We start from the raw sequence: 22043 nt of genomic DNA, 5'->3' as shown, positions 1-22043 counted from the left end.
TCAGTTCTTCGAGGGCGTTCTGCCTTCTTTACGGTCCAGCTCTCACAACTGTACGTGACCACTGGGAAGACCATGGCCTTAACTATATTGACCTTTGTTGGCAAAGTAATATCTCTGCTTTTCAACACCCTGTCCAGGTTTGTCATAGCTTTCCTGCCAAGAAGCAAATGTCTTCTGATTTCATGGCTACTGTCACCATTTGCAGTCACCATCTGCAGTACTAGTTTTTATGTGGAATAAGTTTTCAATTCATTTGAGTAAATACCTAGGAAAACAATTGCTGGATTGTATGGTAAAACTATGTTTTGCTTTGTACAAAATGTTCCAAAGTTGTTGGAAGCACATTCCTACAGGCAATGAATGAGAGTTCCTGTTGCTCCACATGCTAGTCAGCATTTGGTGTTGTCAGTGTTTAGGATTTTAGTCATTCTACTACGTGTTAGTTGCTCAGTCATGTCTGATTTTTTGCAACTCCACGTACTGGGCTCTGCTGTCCATGGGATTCTCAAGGTAAGAATACTGGAGTGGGTTGCCATTTCCTTCTCCAGGGGATCTTCCCAACTCTGGGATCAAACGTGGGTCTCCTGCATTGCAGGCAGATTCCTTACCATCTGACCCTCCAGGGAAGGCCTGTTCTAATATGTTTGTAGTAGTAACCTGTTGTTTTAATTTACAATTCCCTAATGACATATAATGTTGAGCATATTTTCATATGCTTATTTACCATCTGTATATCTTCTTTGATGAGGTGTCTGTTCAGATCTTTTGCCCATTTTTAAATTGGGTTGTCTGGATTTTTATGGCTGATGTTTAAGAATTCATTGTGTTTTTTGGATAACTGATGAAGTGAAAATTGCTCAGTTGTGTCCAGCTCTTTGCGATCCCATGGACTATACAGCACATGGAATTCTCCAGGCCAGAATACTGGAGTGGATAGCCTTTCCCTTCTCCAGGGGATCTTCCCAACCCAGAGATCGGACCCAGGTCTCTCTCATTGTAGGCGAATTCTTTAAAGAATTCTTTAAATATAAAATCTATAGATTCTTTAAATTTAAATTCTTAAATAGAATTTATTATAATTAATAATATAATAAAATAAATTTAATAAATTTAAACTCTTTTTTTTCCATTTATTTTTATTAGTTGGAGGCTAATTACTTTACAATGTTGTAGTGGTTTTTGCCATACATTGAAATGAATTAGCCATGGATTTACATGTATTCCCCATCCCGGTCTCCCCTCCCACTTCCCTCTCTACCTGATCCCTCTGGGTCTTCCCAGTGCACCAGGCCCGAGCACTTGTCTCATGCATCCAACCTGGGCTGGTGATCTGTTTCACCCTAGATAATATACATGTTTCGATGCTGTTCTCTCAAAGCATCCCACCCTCGCCTTCTCCCACAGAGTCTAAAGGTCTGTTCTGTACATCTGTGTCTCTTTTTCTGTTTTGCATATAGGGTTATCGTTACCATCTTTCTAAATTCCATATATATGTGTTAGTGTACTGTATTGGTCTTTATCTTTCTGGCTTACTTCACTCTGTATAATGGGCTCCAGTTTCATCCATCTCATTAGAACTGATTCAAATGAATTCTTTTTAATGGCTGAGTAATATTCCATGGTCTATATGTAACACAGCTTCCTCATCCATTCGTCTGCTGATGGGCATCTAGGTTGCTTCCATGTCCTGGCTATTATAAACAGTGCTGCGATGAATATTGGGGTGCATGTCTCTTTCAGATCTGGTTTCCTTGGTGTGTAAGCCCAGGAGTGGGATTGCTGGGTTATATGGCAGTTCTATTTCCAGTTTTTTAAGAAATCTCCACACTGTTTTCCATAGTGGCTGTACTAGTTTGCATTCCCACCAACAGTGTAAGAGGGTTCCCTTTTCTCCACACTCTCTCCAGCATTTATTGCTTGTAGACTTTTGGATAGCAGCCATCCTGACTGGCGTGTAATGGTACCTCATTGAGGTTTTGATTTGCATTTCTCTGATAATGAGTGATGTTGAGTATCTTTTCATGTGTTTGTTAGCCATCTGTATGTCTCCTTTGGAGAAATGTCTGTTTAGTTCTTTGGCCCATTTTTTGATTGGGTCATTTATTTTTCTGGAGTTGAGCTGGAGGAGTTGCTTGTATATTTTTGAGATTAATCCTTTGTTGCTTCGTTTGCTATTATTTTCTCCCAATCTGAGGACTGTCTTTTCACCTTGCTTATAGTTTCCTTTGTTGTGCAAAAGCTTTTAAATTTAATTAGGTCCCATTTGTTTATCTTTGCTTTTATTTCCAATATTCTGGGAAGTGGGTCATAGAGGATCCTGCTGTGATTTATGTCGGAGAGTGTTTTGCCTATGTTCTCCTCTAGGAGTTTTATAGTTTCTGGTCTTACATTTAGATCTCTAATCCATTTTGAGTTTATTTTTGTGTATGGTGTTAGAAAGTCTTCTAGTTTCATTCTTTTACAAGTGGTTGACCAGTTTTCCCAGCACCACTTGTTAAAGAGGTTGTCTTTTTTCCATTGTATATTCTTGCCTCCTTTGTCAAAGATAAGGTGTCCGTAGGTAGGTGTATTTATCTCCGGGTTTTCTATTTTGTTCCATTGATCTATATTTCTGTCTTTGTGCCAGTACCATGCTGTCTTGATGACTGTGACTTTGTAGTAGAGTCTGAAGTCAGGCAGGTTGATTCCTCCAGTTCCATTCTTCTTTCTCAAGATTGCTTTGGCTATTTGAGGCTTTTTGTATTTCCATACAAATTGTGAAATTTGCTCTTTTGTCATAGTTTGTCAAAATTTGCTCTTTTGTCAAAGTTCAGTCGCGTATATTCCTATCATAGAAATATGTGTACTTTTGAGTTCCCTATTATGTCCCACTGATCTGTCTATTCTTTTGCCAAAATAAAACTGTCTTGATTACTATAGCTTTATAGTATATCTTAAAAGTCAGGTACTGTCAGTTCTTTAGCTTTGTTTAACCTCAAAAAGATTTCTGGATCTTTTGCCTTTCCACATAAATTTTAGAAACAGTTTGTCAATAACCACAAAGCAATTTGCTGGTATTTTGACTGGGATTGTGCTGAATCTAGACAAAGATCGTAACTACACTGAGTCTTAACTATATTTGTGTGTGTGTGTGTGTGTGTGTGTGTGTGTGCACGCATGTGTTAGTCACTCAGTTGTGTCTGACTCTTTGTGACCCCATGGACTGTAGCCCTCCAGGCTCCTTTGTACCACTAGGGAAGCCCTAACTGTAGTCAGAGTTTTCTTATCCATGAACATGAAATATCTCTTCATTTATTTAGTTCTTCTTTTATTTCCTTCTTTAGAGTTTTGTAATTTTCCTCATGTAGGTCTTATACATATTTTCTTAGATTTATGCCTAAGTCTGTCTGTCTTTCTTTCCTTCCTTCTTGTCTGATGTAAACAGTGTTTTATTTTTCATTTCAATCTAATTACTCATTGCTGGTCTAGAGGAAAGAAACTGACTTCTGTACATTAACCTTGTTTTCTTCAATACTGCTCTAATCACACTTTTCACAAAAGAAAGTCTTTTTAACAACAACAAAAAAAACATTTGGATATCCACAGCCAAAAAATAATAATAATAAACTTAAACCTCACACATTAAAAATTAACTCAAAATGGCAAAATGGATCATAAACTTAAATGCAGAATGCAAAACTATAAAATGTTTAGAAAAAAAAATCTTTAGGATTGATAGCTAGGCAAAGAGTTCTTAGGATAATCCATAAAACAAAAAACTGTAAACTGGACTTAATCAAAATTATAACATTTGCTCTATGAAAGGACTTTTTAACAGGATAAAAAGACAAGCTACAAATTAGGAGAAAATATTGTAAATGATACAGCCAAAACAGGACTAGTATTTAGAGTATAGTTTTAAAGAATTCTTAAAACTCAACTGTTAAAAAAACCAAATAACAAATGAGAAAAAGACATGAACAGATATTTCACCAAAAAGGACAAATAAGCACATGAAAAGATGTTCAACATCATATGCTATAAGAGAAATGCAAATGAAAAATGCAATGAGATATCTCTATATACTTCATCAAACTGGATAAAAAAAATTAGCAACATCACCAAATGCTGGTGAGGATGTGGAGAAAATAGATCACCAATTAAGTTGCTTGTGGGACTGCAAAATCGTACAGCATGCTAGAAAACAGTTTGGTAGTTTCTCTAAAAGCTAAACATGCAACCACCATATCAAGCCTGATCCAGCAATTGCAGTCCTAGGCATTTATCCTAGGGAAATAAAAGCTTATGTTCTCCAGTAATCTTGACTGGAAAATTCTATGAACAGAGGAGCCTGGTGGGCTATTGTCCATGGTGTCACAAAGAGCCAGACACAACTGAGTGACTAAACAACAGTAACAACTGGGTTTTATAATATAAAAAACAGGGTATCAGTATTACATGCTCAGCAGGCGCCAGTGTGGGGAATTGTGGTCATCTTGAGGAAAATAAGTACTGTATGAAGGTACTACACTTCCAAAGATTAAGAACCATTCTGCCTGCTAAACAAAATATATTCTGAAGGCTGCTGGTTTTGTAATCCTACATTTGGATTTTTTGGGGGGGAGTTCTGTTACTTTAAAATTAAAAGAGAAGCATTAAACAATAAAACAAGATACAGTAAAATCTACTTATTGTAAATTCCATCTATATTTAAAGTATTCTAAAATAACTTATTGGTAGCTATTTTTTTCTAGCAGAAGGAATAGCATTTTCTTGTGTGCTGTGTGTGTGCTTAGCTGCTCAGCTGTGTCCAACTCTTGAGACCCCATAGACTGTAACCTGCCAGGCTCCTCTGTCCATGGGATTCTCCAAGCAAGAATACTGGAGTGGGTTGCCATTCCTTCTCCAGGGTATCTTCCTGATCCAGGAATCGAACCCAGGTCTCCTGCATTGCAGGTAGACTCTTTACTGACTGAGCCACAAGGGAAGCATTTTCTTGATCATATTTTTAATTTTTATTATTTTTTATTTTTTAAATGGCCAATACAGTTATGAATAGGATTTGCATGTTTCAGCTTTTGTTCTTTTGTCATAAAACTTGAGATAAAAATTATTTTAGCTGTAACCTAAAATTAAAGTCTGAAAAATGGCAGATGTTAACTTAAAAGCAGAATATACTAATTTATTTTGTTGTATAATGCTTATCTCTTAGGGAAATTTGATAAGCTTTCTTTTGTCCTAACTTAGAAAAGTATATGTCAGAATTCTGGTATATGTCTAATTTCTTCAGTGAATTTTATCTGCTTAAGTAGGTTTATAACACATAAAGCAAGAAAGAATGTGCGTAACTATAGTGAACAATACAATTTTGTTCATATTATCTGATGTTTGCTAAAAGAGAAATAAAAGATGAATTAAATGAAAAAGATCTTATGTTTACACAAAAACCTGTACATGATGTTCAAAGAAGCTTTATTCATAATAGCTAGGAACTGAAAATAATTTAGATGTCTTTCAATGGAGAGTTAAACTTAAGTATATTTATCCATATCATGTAGCATCCATGCCATGTTTGGCATGCATATCCATACTGTGGAACACAATGCAACAATAATTTTAGAAATAACACATGCAACAACTTTGATGAATTTTCATAGAATTATGTTGAAGAAATTATGCTGAGTTATATATTGTGTTATTCCTTTTATATAACATTCCTAAAATAATAAAGTTAAAAGAACAGAGAACAGATCAGTGGTTGCCAGGGATTAAGGATGTTGCTTGGAGAGGGATACTGGAAAGAAATGTGTGGCTATAAAAGGACAATACGTGAGATCCTTGTGGTAATAGAAATGCTTTGAATTTTGACTGTATCAATATCAATCTCCTGGTTGTGATATTGTAGTATTGTTTTGCAAGGTTTACTACTGGGGGAAATTAGGTAAAGGACACAGATTTCTCTGTATTATTTTTTACAAGTGTATGTCAATTTACAATCATCACAAAATAAAAAGTTTCATTAAAAACTTATATAATGCTTACAAGTTGAGTAATATATAATATTTCTGACTTTGAGAAAGAACTGATGAGTTCAGTAGGTAAGACAAGTATTCTCATTAAAAAATCACAATGCATTATGGTAATAGCTACATCCACTTACTATGCACCATACACTGTCATAAGCTGTTTACATATACTAACTCATTTTGTTTTCATATCAATCCTATGAGGTATTATGATGATAATTATTTTATGGGTGAACAAACTGAAGTGTAAAGATATTTGGTGAGTTATACAAGGTCACACAACTTGCAGCTAACAAGTGCTACAAGAACTATATACAATGTATGGCACTAACACAGAGACTGGAGTGACCCACTATATCCAAGGAGACAAAGGTTGATGGAGTAAGTTCCACAGAACTGAATTTTGATGGATATTAAGGAGGTTATATGGAATTCTAACAAAGGAATCAACATATGCAAGTTTCAGTGATGTAAAATAAGAAGATGCCACTGAGGAAAAATCATTTAGTTTTCCTGGCTCTTAGTTTTCTTCCTCATAAAATAGCTCATACCGTCTATGATTCTACGCTGCTAGTGTATGAAGTTAAATTAGGTCCTGTAGGTACAGTCCTTGTCTCTATGCAGTACTAGAATAATTTATGGGAAATGTGTCACTGTGCCCAAGAAACAAGGATATACCTATTATCAATTATAGATTAAATACCATTGTGACACAAGTTTAAAAGTCTTTGGAGTTGGCTGGGGAAACCAAACCACCATTTATAATATTGTTTCTATGGGAAAATAACTTTCAAACCAAATACGGCATATAAAGCAGTTGTTTAAAAATTGTGCATGTTCTGTTCAAACATATTCTAAAATGTCTGTTCATAAGAAAAGAAAGAAATGGGTCCTTTAAAAAAATTAGAATCAGGCTTGGAAGGAGCTGTAGGTCTTAGAGAAAAGTTAATGAATAATCTTTTGTGTTTGATGCCAATTAGCTTTTATAACAGTTCCAGCCTTCAAAGGACAGGAAGCGGCAGAGAAGAATTCAAAAGAGAATTCGAGACTGGAAAAAAGTGGCAAAGGGTAATCTCAGGAAAACAGTGCCTATGTAAGCAAAATCATTTCCTTTCTTTTTAGTTCAAAATGGAAACGAGCAGGATGCTGAAAGATGAGGGGAAGCAAGCAAAACCTGAGTTAGGGTAGCAGAAAAGAAACAGCCTCTAGGGGTACCCTGTAGTATAACAACTAAGAGTAGTACTTTTTCTTAGCTCTTCATCCCTGTGAGTGAGAAGAAAAGCAAGACTTCTTATTAAACCAGATTAAAGCCAAGGTTAAATCATAAGAGTGAAAGTTTTTCTGATGATGAAGTGTATGCTGAGATGTTTTATTCAACTGTGCTCTGAATTTTATGTTTTAAATAGAAGCCCTAGGTTTATACTGACTATTCCACAATAGTTATTTACATTTATAATTTAGGACACTTTTCTAAACTTGAAATCCTTATAGTTAACTGCCTACTTGATGTCATCACCTTGATGGCTCACAGGTATATCATACTTCATAAATCTGCCTTCTTCTGGGCCTCCCACATAGCACGGTGGTGAAGAATCCACCTGCCAAAGCAGGAGACACCAGAGACGCGGGCTTGATCCATGGGTCAGGAAGATCCCCAGGAGAAGGAAACTGGCAACCCACTCCAGTGTTCTTGCCTGGAAAATTCCATGGGCCGAGGACCCTGGTGGGCTACAGTCCATGGGGCTGCAGAGTCGGAGTGCCTTCTTCTACCCCTAAGTCCTGGCACAGCTTCCCCCCAAGTCAGACATGACTGAGGCAACTTAGCATGCACACACGCACATGTATGTATGTATACATATATGACACTGAATCACTGTGCTGTATTCCTGAAACTACCACAACATTGCAAATCAACTATAATTCAATAAAAATAACAGTAATAAAACAAAAATATATGAAAGTTATGACAGAGGTTATAATATAAGGGTCTACAGAGCCATGTTTTACATGAATAATACACAGAGGGAAGTTCAGTTAGTATTTCTTTAAATGCTCTATTGGGATCTTACTTTTAAAGTTCAAACACTCTATAAGAGAAATTTCTAAGTAAATGTTAGCATTTTTAAAGATCTACTTTTAATAAGTTTGAAACTAGCCACATTTTTAAAGGAAGAACATTTTAAGCGGTAACAGTATTAGCAAAAAGCAAAACAAATTATCTATATAATACAAACTGTTTCATCGAGGTGGGCAAAGCTTCATTATGACATTAGTGCTTTTCTGAGTTTCTCCTTTGATAGTAAGATACTATCAAATGAAATACTCTATCAAATAGGTTTATGTAAAACTCCTAGGCAGATAATAGAGGAATAAGAGAAACCTTTTACCAATACCTTCAACTAAAGTAGTACACAGAGGGTGAAAAGGAAAATCAAAATTCCATTTATTGGCAATATGTAAAAACAGTTATCATGTTATTCATAACTGCTTAAATCCATGCCATTTTAATTTCAGAACAGTATGACCTTGGTATTTTCTAACTATAAAAATAAAGGATATATAATGAATATCATTGATGTCTTCCTTTACTAACATGAAATGCCAATCTCCTCTTTCTATAATAAGAAACAATCTAGGCATTGAGTATTAAAGCAGCAAATACTGAAAACCACTAGCAATTTTTAAAATTAGTTTGTCATTAGTTTCAATATTCTTACTTCTGAATACAATTGCTAACCAGAAAAAAATGCTATTTTTAAAATTTTCATCTAGTCTCTTTTCCTGCCCAACTCTTTTGGAGGTATAAAATAAGAAAAGAGTAATCAACAGAAGGGAGGTGAAAGGAAATTAGAAACAAATTACCTGGATAATCCATACACTGAATGATCATTCCATGAATGTATAATTAAGAACTAACTGTGAAACACATCGTCTTTATACTAAAAAGTCTCATTACTCTCATTTTTCTCTTTTTTAAAATTTATTAAAAAAATTTTTTTAAATTTAAAATCAAGTATAGTTGACTTACAATATTGTGTTAATTTCTGCTGTATAGCAAATTGGTTCAGTTTTATATATAAAACTGATGTATATATAAAATAATATATATGTTCTTTTTCAAATTCTTTTCCAGTTACTCTCATTTTGATGGATATTTTTTGAGCCAACAATGACTAACCTCTACTATACTGACTTTTTTGCTAATTTGTGTTGAATTTGGTGCACTACATTTGCTTAAAATTAAAATAAAGTATGCCTCACATACTTCAGACTCTTGATGAGGGTGAAGGAGGAAAGTGAAAGAGCCAGCTTAAAACTAAATATTAAAAAAAAAAATCTAAGATCATGGCATCTGGCCCTATTATTTCATGGCAAATAGAGGGGGAGAGGGGCTTCCCTGTGGCTCAGCTGGTGAAGAATCTGCCTGCAACGCAGGAGACCTGGGTTCAATCCCTGGGTTGGGAAGATCCCCTGGAGAAGGGAAAGGCTACCCACTCCAGTATTATGGCCTGGAGAATTCCAAGGACTGTATGTAGTCCATGGATCACAAAGAGCTGGACAGGACTGAGTGACTTTCATTTTCACTTTCAAAGGGGGAAAAAGGTGGAAGTAGTGACAGATTTCCTCTTCTTGAGCTCTAAAATCACTGCATATGGTGACTGCAGCCATGAAATCAGAAGACATTTGCTTCTTGGCAGGAAAGCTATAACAAACCTAGACAGCGTGATGAAAAGCAGAGACATTACTCTGCTTTAAGATTCCTCCAAGCCTTTTCATGGCTTGATAGTTCATTTCATTTTTATGCTGAATAATATTCCAATGTTGAGATGTACCAAAGTTTATTTATCCACTCACCTTCTGAAGAACATCTTGGTCACTTCCAAAATTTGGCAAACATGAAAAAACTGCTATGAGCATTCCTGTACTAGTTTTTTGTTGTTGTTCAGTTGCCCAGTCGTGTTCAACTCTTTGTGGCCCCATGGACTGTGGCACGGCAGGCCTCTCTGTCCCTCACCATCTTCCTAAGTTTGCCAAGTTCATTTTCGTTGCATCAGTAATGCCATCCAGCCATCTCATCCTCTGATGCCCTCTTCTTCTTCTGCCCTCAATCTTTCCCAGCATCAGGGTCTTTTCTAATGAGTCAGCTCTTCACATCAGGTGGAGCTTCAGCTTCAGCATCAGTCCTTCCAATGAATATTCAGGACTGATTTCCTTTAGGATTGACTGGTTTGATCTCCTTACAGTCCAAGGGACTCTCAAGATCTTCTCCAGCATCACAGTTTGAAAGCATCAATTCTTCAGCACTCAGACTTCATTATGGTCCAACTGTCACATCTATACATGACTAATGAAAACCACAGCTTTGACTATTAAGATCTTTGTCGGCAAAGTAATGTCTCTGCTTTTTAATATGCTGTCTAGGTTGGTCATGGCTTTTCTTCCAAGGAGCAAGTGTCTTTTAATATCATGGCTGCAATCACCATCTGCAGTGATTTTGGACCCCAAGAAAATAAAGTCTGTCACTGTTTCCAATCTTTCCCCAACTATTAGCCATGAAGTGATGGGACCAGCTGCCATGATCTTTGTTTTCTGAATGTTGAGTTTTAAGCCAGCTTTTTTCATTCTCCTCTTTCACCTTCATCAAGAGGCTCTTTAGTTGCTCTTCACTTTCTGCCATAAGAGTAGTGTCATCTGCATATATGAGGTTATTGATATTTCTCCCGGCAATCTGGATTCCAGCTTGTGCTTCATCCAGTCCAGCATTTCTCATGATGTACTCTGTATAGAAGTTAAATAAGCAGGGTGACAATATACAGCCTTGACATACTGCTTTTCCAATTTGGAACCAGTCTGTTGTTCCATTTCCAGTTCTAACTGTTGCTTCTTTACATACATACAGGTTTCATAGGAGGTAAGCAAAATGGTCTGGTATTCCCATCTCTTTCAGAATTTTTCTGTTTGTTGTGATCCACACTGTCAAAGGCTTTAGCATAGTCAATGAAACAGAAGTAAAAGGTTTTCTGGAATTCTCTTGCTTTTTCTATGATTCAACAAATGTTTGCAATTTGATCTCTGGTTCCTCTGCCTTTTCTAAGTCCAGCTTGCATATATGAAAGTTCTCGGTTCATGTACTACTGAAGCCTATCTTGAAGGATTTTGAGCATCACCTTGCTAGCATGTGAAATGAATGCAATTGTGCAGTAGTCTGAACATTCTTTGGCATTGCCCTTCTTTGGGACTGGAATGAAAACTGACCTTTTCCAGTCCTGTGGCCACTGCTGAGTTTTCCAAATTTGCTGGCATATTGAGTGCAGCACATTTAACAGATCATTGTTTAGGATTTGAAATTGGAATTCCATCACCTCCACTAGCTTTATTTGTAATGATGCTTCCTAAGGCCCACTTGACTCCAGGATGTCTGGCTCTAGATGCGTGATCACACCGTTGTGGTTAGCTGGGTCATGAAGATCTTTTTTGTATAGTTCTTCTGCATATCCTTGTCACCTCTTCTTAGTATCTTCTGCTTATGTTAGGTCCACATTTCTGTTCTTTATTGTGCCCATCTTTGCATGAGATGTTCCCTTGGTATCTCTAATTTTCTTGAAGAAATCTGAACATAAATGCCCATGATATGAAACATCTATAAGGTTACTGATTTCAGCATTATTTCTAATACCAAAAGAATGGAGATATCCCTTGTGTCCAGCCACAGATGTAGAACATAGTTTTCCAAATTCTTCCTATGTGTTTTCTGCAATGTGCCTATGTCACACCTCTATCAGGAGGCATCCAATTCTTTTTCCCTTTGGATCTGCGAAGGCCTCATGACTTGCTTTAACCAACCAAAAGCAGCAGCAGTGACACAGGGCCAGTTTTAGGACTGGCCTAGAAAAAATGATGTCACAGTGGCAACAGGCACATATAGCACCTAGATTTTTGTTTCTAAAAACAATTACTACTGAAAGCAACCATTCCACGGTGTATTTCAGGTCTAGGCAGGGAAGGTATCAATTTTTTTCTAGGCCATTCTACATTGCCTGAAATCAAGGATGCACTCCAAGAAAAAGTATGTTAAAAGGAGACAAGAAGAAGCTGGAAAGGACTTCCACTAGCCAAATAAATAACAATTTGACTATCAAAAAGAAAAATGACCATGACTGTAAAATATTTTTTAAAATATATGTATCCATAGAGATACTTCAAAAAAAAAGGAAAAAGAAAGAAAAGGAAAACCTCATTTGCCACCATTGGAGGTAACTTTTTATTACTTAAAAGTCCTTATCCGAACTTTTCAGCTAAGAGGAAAAAATTAGCACTAACAACGATGTTTTAGTAGGAACTATCCAGCACTTCTGAGGAAACACTCTCTTTGAAGAATGCTAGCTGATAAATATAAAATGAATGATGGAATAAGAAAAAATAACTATTCTATAATCCATAATGAAACAATTGATTATGGTAATTATTTATATCTGGTTAATACTCTAAATATATTAAGAACTCAAACAACTCAAGAGTAACAAATCAATTCAATTTAAAAATGGGCAAGAGCTCTGAATATACATTTTCCCGAAGACATACAAATGGACAACAGGTACATGAAATAGTGCTCAGTATCATGAATCATCAGGGAAATACAAATAAAAATCACAATGAGATATGACTTCCACCTGTTAGAATGGTTATTATCAAAGAGATAGGAAATAACAAGTGCTGGTGAGGATGGAGAGAAGAAGGAACTTTTGTGTACGGCTGGTGGGAATATAAGTTGGTACAGCCACCTATGGAAATAGTACAGAAGTTCCTCAAAAAGTTAAAGAAAGAACTACCATATGATTCAGCAATTCCACTTCTGGGTATACATATAAAATAGATGAAACCACTATTTCAAAGATAGCTCCAATGTTTATCGTAGCACTACTCACAATAGCCAAAACACTGGCATAACTGTCTGTTAATAGATGAATGGATACAGATGTGAGACACACACACTCACACACAACACACACACACACAGTGGCATATTATTCAGTCACGAAAAAAGGAAATTCTGCCATTTGTGACAATGGCAGATGGAGGTTGAAGGCATTATGCTAAGTAAATAACTCAGGGGAAAAGAAACACTGCATGATTATATGTGGAATCTAAATGAAACCAAACTCAAAGATACCAGACTGGTGGTTGCCTGGGGCAGGGTGTAGGGAAATGGATCATGATAGATTAAATTAGAAATAAATAACAGAAAGATAGGGAAAATTTCCAGTAGTCATGTATGGAAGTGAGAGTTGGACTATAAAGAAAGCTGAGTGCCAAAGAATTGATATTTCTGAATTGTGGTGCTGAAGAAGACTCTTGAGAATCCTCTGGACAGCAAAGAGATCAAACCCATCAACCCTAAAGTATTCGTTGGAAGGACTGAGGCTGAAACTGAAGCTCCAATACTTTGACGACTTGATGCAAAGAGCTGACTCACTGGAAAGATTGAAGATGCTGGGAAAGATTGAAGGCAAAAGGGGAAGAGGGCAGCAGAGGATGAGATGGCTAGACAGACCATTGATCATTGACTAAATGGACATGAGTTTGAGCAAACTTCGGGAGATAGTGAAGGGCAGGGAAGCCTGGCATGCTGCAGTTCATGGGGTCACAAAGAGTCAGACACAACTTAGTGACTGAATAATAACAGCAAGGAAAATTTCCAATCTCTTGGCAAGTTTGAAAATAGAAAAACAACACAGAAAAATCAGTAGAGCCAAAAGCTGGTTCTCTGGTACTAAGGTCAAACAAAATCAGAGAAAGGAAGGAAGGCAGGAAGGTAAGAAAAAAGAAGACATGGTTATTTATATAGAAACTTCCAAAGAATTTACAAAAAAATTTCTAACACTAAGTGCATTTAGCAAGGAATTGGATACAGGTATAAAAATCCTGGATACAGCATACAAAAATCAATCAGATTTCTTTATACCAGGAATGTACAAATGAAAATTAAAATTTTTAAAAATATTCCATTTTAATAACTTGAAAAAAAAAGGAAAGTTTTTGTAAATTCCTTGGGAGTTTCTATATCAACAATCATGTCATTTTCTTTTTTCTTACCTTATTAAAAAGCAGAGACATTACTTTGCCAACAAAGGTCCATCTGGTCAAGGCTATGGTTTTTCCTGTGGTCATGTATGGATGTGAGAGTTGGACTACAGAGAAAACTGAGGGCTGAAGAATTGATGCTTTGAAGTGTGGTGTTGGAGAAGACTCTTGAGAGTCCCTTGGACTGCAAGGATATCCAACCAGTCCATCCTAAAGGAAATCAGTCCTGGGTGTTCATTGGAAGGACTGATGTTGAAGCTGAAACTCCAATACTTTGGCCACCTGATGTGAAGAGCTGACTCATTGGAAGACTCTGATGCTGGGAAAGATTGAGGGCAGGAGGAGAAGGGGACGACAGAGGATGAGATGCTTAGATGGCATCACCAACTCAATGGACATGGGTTTGGGTGGACTCTGGGAGTTAGTGATGGACAGGGAGGCCTGGCGTGCTGCAGTTCATGGGGTCACAAAGAGTCGGACACGACTGAGCGACTGAACTTCCTTCCATCCTTCCTTCCTTTCTCTGATTTTGTTTGGCCTTAATACCAGAGAACCAGCTTTTGGCTTTATTGATATTTTTTCTATTTGTTTTTCTATTTTCAAACTTGCCAAAAGATTGAAAATTTTCCTTGTTGTTGTTCAAAAATATCCAATTATAATAACTTTAAAATAGGTGTATAAGCCTAACAAAACATTTACAGAATCTTTTTTTTTTTTTTTCATTTACAGAATCTATGCTGAAAACTATAAAGAGTGATGGAAGAAATCCAGGAAAATCTAAATAAATAGAGATATTGTGTTTATAGATTAAATATGCAACAAAGTAAAGATTTCAATTTTTCCAAAACTGATATATAGGCTTGCTGCTGCTCTTTGTTTAGTCGCTGAGTCGTGGTCGACTCTGTGATCCCATGGTCTGTAGCCCGTCAGTTTCCTCTGTCCTCCTCCTCCTACTTCTGCAGGCAAGAATACTGGAGTGGGTTGCCATTTACTTCTCCAGGGCATCTTCTAGACCCAGGGACTGAACTCAGGTATGCTGCTTTGGTAAAGACAGATTCTTTACCACTTTACTAAAGTGGTAAAGACAGACTCTTTACCACTGAGCCACCAAAAAAATTCTTTCGCTGATATTTTGACTTGTATTATAGGCTTGTATATACAGGTTATATAGGCTTAATATAATAAAACTCAAAATACCAGCAAAAACTTTTAAAATATATATATTAATTCTAAAAGGAACTGGAATAGTTTAAAATAATTCTAAAAGATAAGAATAAAGTTAGAAGAATCACACTGATTTCAAGACTTACTATAAAGCTATAATAATAAAGTCTGTGTAGTAACAGTAAAAGGATTGACACCTAAATCAATGAGAGAGAACAGAGTCTTGAAATAGACTTATGCAAATATTACCAACTGATTTTTGGTGAAGATTCAAAAGTAATTCAGTCTTTTCAACATACAGGGTTGGACACTGAACATCTATATGCAATTAAAAAAGTAATCTAAATCTCATATTTTGTATAGAATTAACTCAAAACGGATCACAGACTGAATGGAAAAATGTAAAAACAGAAAATGTTTAGAATAAGACATGGCAGAAAGTCTTTGTGACCTGGGGTTAGGCAAAAGCTTTTTTATTTTTCCCAACTTATTTCTTTACTGAAGTACAGTTGATTTACAATGTTATGTTAATTTCTTCTGTACAGCAAAGTGACTCAGTTATACACATATATCCATTCTTTTTAATATTCTTTTCCATTATGGTTTATCCCAGGACATTGAATATAGATCCCTGTGTTTACAGTAGGACCTTATTGTTTAGCCACTGTATATTAAGGAGTTTTTAGACATGTCAGCAAAAGCACAATCCACAAAAGAAAAAGCTGATAAGTTAGACTTCATTAATATTAAAAACCTTTGCTCTACCAGAGATACTGTTAAAAGGATGAAAAAAACAAGCAAGAGATTGGGAGGTGATATCTGCAAAGCACATATCCAATAAAGGACTTGTATCCAGAATACACAGTGAACTCTCAAAACTCAAATTAAGAAAACAAAGAGTCTGATTTAAAACTAGGCAAAAGATTTGGACACATCTCCAAAGAAAACATGTAAATTACAAGTAGGCACATGAAAAGATGTTCAACATCATTAGCCCTTAGAGAACTGCAAATTAAAACAATAACACTTATGATATATACTTTTGAGAATGGATAAAATTAAAATAATGACAAGACAAAACAACAAACAAAAACAAAACAAGAAAATTTTAAAATTGACAATACCAAGTGTTGGTAAGGATGCAGAACTGGGACTTTCATTCATTGAAGGTAGGAATGCAAAATGGTACAAGCATTCTGGAAGAGCATCTGGCAGTTTCTGATAAACCCAGAAATCCCTCTCCTGGGATTTCTCCCTGGAGAATGAAAACTTACATTATACAAAACCTGATTATCAGTGTTTACAGCAGATCTGTTCATAGTTGCCCAAAACAACTCAAACTGGAAAACTATTTAAATGTCCTTTATACCAGGTGAATGGATAAACAATTTCTGGTACATCCATACAAACAATATTACTCAGCAGTAAGAAGGAAGAAACAAAAGATACATGCAATAATTTAGAGGAATATCAAAGATATTATGCTGAGTAAAAGAAGCCAGCCTAGAAAAGTTACATACTGTATAGTTCCATTCATATGACATTTCTAAAAGACGAAAGTATAATGATGGAGAACAGCAATGGTTTCCAGGCGATAAAGGTTTGACTATAAAGAGATGATGTAAGGCATATTTTCAGGGTGATAGAATTATTCTGTATCCTGATTATGGTACTGATTACACAAATCTATACATGTGCATACATCTATATGCTTGTTCCTTGGAAGAAAAGCTGTGACAAACCTAGACAGTGTATTAAAAAGCAGAAACATTACTTTGCCAACAAGGGTCCGTCTAGTCAAAGCTATGGTTTTTCCAGTAGTCGTGTATGGATGTGAGAGTTGGACTACAGAGAAAACTGAGGGCTGAAGAATTGATGCTTTGAAGTGTGGTGTTGGAGAAGACTCTTGAGAGTCCTTTGGACTGCAAGGAGATCAAACCAGTCAATCCTTAAAAAATCAGCCCTGACTATTTATTGGAAGGACTGATGCTGAAGCTAAAACTCCAATACATTAGCCACTTGATGTGAAGAACTGACTCTTCTCATCAGAAAAGACCCTGCTGCTGGAAAAGACTGAAGGCAGGAGAAGGGGACAACAGAAGATGAGGTGGTTGGATGGCATTGCCAACTCAATGGACATGAGATTGAGCAAGTTCCAGGAGTTGGTGATGGACAGGGAAGCCTGGCGTGCTGCAGTACATGGGGCTGCAAAGAGTCGGACACAACTGAGTGACTAAACTGAACTGATACATGTGTTAAAATTCATAGAACTGTACACACCAAAAGATAAGAATAGTTTGTTTTTTACAGTGTGATTTTTTTTAAAAAAACCACTTTTTAAAGTTGAGGGACAAAAGAGAAGAAAAACAAGCAAAAGAGACAGAGAAGGAAATACCAACGAGGTAGAAGAAAGGGGATGACAAAGGATGAGATGGTTGGATGGCATCACTGATTCAGTGGACATTAAGTTTGAGCAAATTTCAGGAGATAGTGAAGCACTGGGAAGCCTGGAGTGTTGCAATCCGTGGGGTGGCAAAGAGTTGGACATGACTTAGCAACCGAACAACAAAGGAGAAATTTCAACTAAGAGAGCAGAGTATCTTGGAAACTTTGTGAAGAATATCAGTCAAGGATGATATTTGATATCATAATATTTGATATCAGTCAAATATTACTGATAATCAAGTTAGACAAGGACTGAGAAATGACAATTAGTAACGTAGAGGTCATCAGTGACTCTGATGAGAATACAATTGGAATAGGATGGTCAACACTGGCTGAAATAGGTTTAAGAGAAAATGGGAGGAGGGAAATTAGAGTTAACAAGTACAGAGCATAGGAAAGAAATGGAACAACAGCTGACAGAAGTTAGTAGAGTTAAGAAAAGATAACTTTTTTAAGAATCAAGAAATAAAAGTATGTTTATATGCTGATGTGTGTGTGCTCAGTTGCTTCAGCTGTGTCTGACTCTGTGTGACCCCATGGACTGTAGCCCATCAAGCTCCTCTGTCCATGCGATTTTCCCAGCAAGAATACTGGAGTGGGTTGCCATACCCTCCTCCAGGGATCTTCCTGACCCAGGGATCAAACTCCCTTCTTCTGTGTCTCCTGCATCGCAGGCAGGTTCTTAATCGCTGAGCCACTGGGGAAATCCTTATAGGCTAATGTGAATATCCAGTAGAGAATGAAAAGTGGACGTAGTCCAAATTATTTTGCATATAGTTTTTTTTCAGCACTTACACTGTAACTAATTGTTTACATACATACACACATTCCATATGGTAAAGATAAAATCTGAAAACATAGGCAAATATACCTTTCATCAAGGACTTCTTGGATCTTTTTTAATTGGAGTATAATTCCTTTGTACTTAGATCTTAAAAACATATATAAGTATAAAATAAAAGTATCTATGTTTCTAGACTTTACAGACAAAATACAAACACAGTTGCAAATATACATAGTCATGGTGATTATAAGTTTCTTGAGGACAACTATTATATCTTACTCATTTTTTTAGTCCTAGTTCCTATGAACAGAGTCAGTATTAAATTTAAAAAATTTGCTGAATGGATTTATAGTACATAATAAGTCAGTCAGACTTTTTTTTTAAAAAGATTCAACTCTATGGGCTGCTCTATAATAATCAACTTATTTTCCTATGAATATCCAACACAGCACAAAACAACTCCCTGATTTTCCTGATCAATCCTGACCCACATGACCCTTGGTCCTATGTCTACAACCCACATTTTTTGTATTAACTCTGAACTTAGCCAAATTCTTCTAAGTTATCACTGCTATAAAATATACCCCTTTTATTATAAATGTTCCACGGTTTCCCTAATGTCCCAATGGGCACAAATGACAAGTTCTAAATAACAAATGATATCATTTTTAATAAAAAAGGAAAAACATTATCACCTTCAAAAAGGGCTAAATATTATACCTCAAAACTTAAATTTTGAAAGTGTGGAATCCTAATTCAAAACATAACTAGAGTTCTATGTTAATACCAGTTTAAATGAAATGTCATATTAATTTAAGAAACAATTTTCCCATATAAAACCCCCTCCAGTTACCACAAAGGAGAAAAATGTATATGTATACATACTGCAACTTGCCATGTTCACTAGAAAATGTACAATTATCACCGTAAGAGAGGTTTCTGCTTTGCAGAACTCTACTGTGCATTCAAAAATAGTTCTAAGAAAAGTCTCTAATCTCTCCCATTGTTAGTCAAGTGGTTTATACATGCAGGAAAAAAAATGAAAATCAGCTAGATGCATATACTATGGGAAGGCAAAAATGAAGAAAGAAATCACCTCAACAACTCTTACTTTTCTCCTTTCCAAAAATCCCTTATTATTACTCCCTTTCCTCATTCTTCTCTCTGAAAAGGAAAAAAAGCCAGGATCCTTGCCAAACCCCACAAAAACCCTTAGGCCTCTCTCAAGCATGCAAATGTAATTTTCTACCCAGACAACACACTCTCTTTTTAATGAACTCCAAAAACAATCTGTGAATGCTCACAGAAGAGAAAAGAGGAAAATTGCAATGAAAGAAAATACAAACAGAGAGATGTGGGGGAGGGTCAAGATGGATATGGCAAGTCCAGAGTTTAAATAGACATAAAAGATAATGAAGGTGAAAGGACTGTAATCAAATAAAATGGTCTGCAGGCTGTCATTTCATACAAATTAGAGTCAGAGAAATATATGAATATTCACTTGAATAAAAATCATTCATTACAGGAGTGGCCCTTCAAGTAAAAGGATCCCTGTCAAGGCCCAATGTGGCTGTCATTCTTTGTTCCATTTTGTAACTAAAAAACAAAAACAAAAATAACTGTGTAGAGATGAAAGAGAAAAAAATAATAATTTTTCATATGCACCCACCTCTGAAACAGTCAAGAGCAGGAGCAAATTTCTTCATGACACAGCCAAATAATATGTCAAAATTAGATATTCAAAGAATGTTAATAAATGACAAGAGACACTTCAGTCAGTCACATGATTCCAATCCCTGCAGATGCACATTATGATTCAGATTTGAACAGCAAACAGAGTAGGCCACAGGGCAGGGTGGGAGGACTTGAAGAAAAACACAATGCAAAAGGTCATCAAAATGAAAACTGTCTTCTTGCCTCAAAATTTGAAGAGAAGTTTTACGGGGAAAAAAAAAAGCTTTAAACCAATTGAGGCTGAAATAATTACAACATTTTATGATCTAACCTCTTAATGATGAATAGAACTCTTCTCCCTGCTTAAGGATCAAATTGGTTGGGCTCTACACTTGTCTGGCACCATGCTGTGGGCTATTTCCTTTAATATATAACCAATCAAAGATGTATTCAGGCTTTTGTGAGACCCAAAGCTTTGCTAACTGCATATCCTAGAGCATCATGAGGTTTTTCTAAAAGGAAGCAGACAAAGCGATATATAGTGATAGCCTCCCTTGGATAGGTGATATTCAGCAGACCCCTTCTCAAAGATAGATATTGAAACCTTTTATAATACACCAAATAGACAATTTTCCTTATAATATCTGTAGTACTTGTCTTATAATATTTATACTAATTTTTTTCCTCCTTTCAATTTATATCAACATACTTCAAGGTCACAGATGCTCAAGAAAATAAACTCTTCAAAATATGTAACTGTTAAAATACATAACAAAATACATAATTCATTGGAAAAGACCCTGATACTGGGAAAGAGTGAAGGCAGGAGGAGAAGGGGATGACAGAGCATAAGATGGTTGGATAGCCTCACCGACTTGATAGACATGAGTTTGAGCAAGCCCCGGGAGTTGGTGATAGACAGAGAGGCCTGGCGTGCTGCAGTCCATGGGGTTGCAAAGAATTGGATGCAACTGAGCAACTGAACTGAACCGAATATTATATTGTATCGATATACCACAATTCATTAGTTGGTGGACACTGAGTTGTTTCCACCTTTCAGCCATTATGAATAATACTGATATATAAACATTTTTGTACAAGTTTCTGGGTAGACATGTATTTTCATTTCTCCTGGGTGTATGCGGAGGAGTGGAATTGCTGGTTCATACAGTAATTCTGTTTTCAACTTTTAAGGAACTGACAAATTGTTTTCTATAGCTGCTCTAACATTTTATATTCCCAACAATGTACAGGAGTTCCTATTTTTCCAGGTCCTCTCAGCACTTGTTATCATTCATTGTTTTGATTATAATCATCATAGTGGTATGAAGTGGTATCTCACTGTGGTTTTGATTTACATTTTGTTAATGGTTGTCTTTTTATGAGCTTATTGGTCATTTATATATCTTCTTTATGGGAGCTTTTCTAGGATAGCCTAAAAGTTATTATATCAATTTGTGCTTTAACATGATGTATGTGGGAAAGTGAACAAAATACTGTTTTGTAAAGAATGTTATAAACTTGAAACAGATTTATTACAAAGATATGTGTCATTTTCCAATATAAACAAATATTTAACTCTATTTTCTGTACTCTCATGTGAGTGTCCTGGATGATGCACCTGTTATAAATAAATGAAAGTAAGACTTAATTTGTATAATACTGTTTTTTATGTTCTTTCATTCTTAAAGTCTTGATTTAATTTGGTTACCTTAATATACTTTGTTAGGAAGGTTTTAAAAGGCTATATGATCAATCTCGGAGAAGGCAATGGCACCCCACTCCAGTACTCTTGCCTGGAAAATTCCATGGATGAAGGAGCCTGGTAGGCTGCAGTCCATGGGGTCGCGAAGAGTCGGACATGACTGAGCGACTTCACTTTCACTTTT

The 22043-nt window shown here is 36.0% G+C and overlaps 1 protein-coding gene across 1 annotated transcript in view; it reads right to left on the bottom strand.

Moving 5' to 3' along the window:
• The window catches only part of ZSWIM5 (zinc finger SWIM-type containing 5), a 166921-nt gene that overhangs the window by 83301 nt on the left and 61577 nt on the right, over positions 1-22043 (bottom strand). The gene's annotated exons all lie outside the window — the stretch shown is intronic.

Source organism: Odocoileus virginianus, chromosome 5 (assembly GCF_023699985.2).
Source record: "Odocoileus virginianus isolate 20LAN1187 ecotype Illinois chromosome 5, Ovbor_1.2, whole genome shotgun sequence".
In the NCBI taxonomy this organism is placed as follows: domain Eukaryota; kingdom Metazoa; phylum Chordata; class Mammalia; order Artiodactyla; family Cervidae; genus Odocoileus; species Odocoileus virginianus.
The sequence above is the reverse complement of the archived record's forward strand: the minus strand, read 5'-3'. Positions and strand labels throughout refer to the sequence as shown.